The sequence below is a fragment of the Pundamilia nyererei genome, unplaced genomic scaffold (genome assembly GCF_000239375.1).
Source record: "Pundamilia nyererei isolate P.nyererei 1_Seehausen unplaced genomic scaffold, PunNye1.0 scaffold04130, whole genome shotgun sequence".
Classification (NCBI taxonomy): domain Eukaryota; kingdom Metazoa; phylum Chordata; class Actinopteri; order Cichliformes; family Cichlidae; genus Pundamilia; species Pundamilia nyererei.
In genome coordinates, this window is record NW_005191531.1 from 1 (window position 1) to 2,070 (window position 2,070).

The 2,070-nt window shown below is 37.1% G+C and overlaps 1 long non-coding RNA gene across 1 annotated transcript; it reads right to left on the bottom strand.

Moving 5' to 3' along the window:
• Nucleotides 1-93: 93 nt before the first annotated feature.
• On the bottom strand, nucleotides 94-633 carry LOC102207237 (uncharacterized). Its single transcript, XR_312620.1, has 3 exons — nucleotides 526-633; nucleotides 293-443; nucleotides 94-147 (listed from the first exon to the last, which is right to left on the bottom strand). It is a non-coding gene; the product is annotated as an uncharacterized LOC102207237 (long non-coding RNA).
• Nucleotides 634-2,070: the final 1,437 nt, after the last annotated feature.

The window sequence follows — 2,070 nt, forward strand, 5'->3', positions numbered from 1 at the left end:
TTTTTTTAAATTTGCTATCATTGAATCACACTTTCAGACCAATCCAGAGAATTAAAATAAGAAATCTTAATGTGTAATTATGTAAATACTGACCTATCAAAACACTTAAAACCAGGTCTTCAGTCTTGGCTGCTGGTTTGGCTGCATCTAAAATGTAGAAAAGAGAAAATCCATACCAAAAAAGTACATTTAGTATTTGTACATATTACCATTAGAATATCTGCAGTTCACTTTTATCAGTCATTTAATATTTGTATTAGTGTGTGCATCTTCACTTGCAAGTGCTAACTACCTGTCGTGGCTGCCTGTTGATTGGCTGCAGAAGCTTTGGGTGTGGTGGCAATGGGGGTGTGGCCCGGTGGGCCACAGACCGGGCTAAGCCCATTTTCTAGTGGAGCTGATTTCAGATCAGTCTTACGCTCTGCACAGCTTTCAGTCTCCTCCTGGAAATCAATACCAAGACCTTTTACAGCCAAACTTTTAGCTCACGAGACAAAGAATGAATAGAATCGAAGCAGGTCTGACCTCAGTCTGCGTGTCCTCCTCGCCATCCTCCAGAGTCAGGGCTGCCAGCTGTTTAGATCTTTGCTCCAGAAGGTTGACATAGCGAATAGGGTTCGATAGAGCCTCGATTACATCTAGAAGAAATATGAACAAACACATACAGAGCTGATGGCATTGCATTGAGGACTATGTGGACATCATGAATATGGTTATGTGTATGTGACCATATCAGTTTGACTAACATGTAGCAATTATTTAAAACAGGAAGAAGTCATAGTTTTTGTGTACACATATGAAGATAAAAATTGAAATGTTAAAACCAAAATCAAGACCAAAATCAAGACCAAAATAAATAAATACATTTTCCACTGAATGCACCAGAAATATTAAAAATACACGCAAACATTTTTAATTTTAATTGGAGGGACATCGGTTGACTGGTTACAGTGGGCAGGCATCCTTTATGTATCAGATTATTTGACTGAGGGACTAAATGTTTTTTAAGCTTTGATAAAATTGTGGAATTATATAAGTTGCAGCGTAATCAATTCTGGAGATATGTCCAAATACATAGTTCATTATCGAAGTGGCTGGGAACCCCCTTGAGTTGTCCTGTGGGCAGCCCTGTGGAAGTCCTGCTCTCAAGATCATCCTTGGGTAAAGGCATCACCGCAAAGATTTATCAGTTATTGCAAGAACGGTCAGCTGACCCTCTCCTTAAAGTTAAGGGCTACTGGGTCCAGGACATGGCATTGGACATATCTTCAGTTGAATGGGATTCATGTTTTCAAAATGTTAATACTATGTATAAAGAAACAGGCAGTAGATTTATTCAACTTAAGATAATCCATAAGTGGCATCGAACACTGCAACAATTGTATAAATGGAACGTGGCCTCTATGGACAAATGTTGGAGATGTGATGGTCAAAATGCTTCAATTTTACATATCTTATGGAGCTGTTTGGCACTTTGGGATTGGTAGGAAAACATAATGGAGGTAATTTTCAGTGTTTTGAAAAGGAGATTTGGTATCTCACCAAAACTGTCCATACTTGGTAGAACCACACAACTTTCTGATGGAGATTTTTCCAGTTATACAAAAAGATGGATTATTCTGGCTCTTACTACGGCCAAATGGGTCCTGCTAAGACATTGGCGGAAAAAGAACCCCCCTCCCTGTGAAGAGTGGCAAAATGGCAATGGCTAAGTTGGCGTCTTACGAAAAAGTGACTTATGGCTTATTAGACAAATTGCATCAATATGATTGTATTTGGTCCCCCTTTACAAGCTGGCTTTCTGTAACTTGAAGAACAGAGGAGTAATGACAGAGTGGTGGTGTGGGGATTGGTGTGTTTTTTGGGGTTATTTTTTTGTTTGTTTTGTTTTGTTTTTTAAATTATTTATTTATGTATTTATCTTTAAGTTCTGTTATTGAAGTTTAAATGAAATAAATAAAAATTGTTTATGATAAAAAAATACACGCAAACATGAATTAATTTATAAAAATATTTAACTTTGTATTAATTCCCCTATTTATTTACATCCTTATGTGATTTTCATTTTTT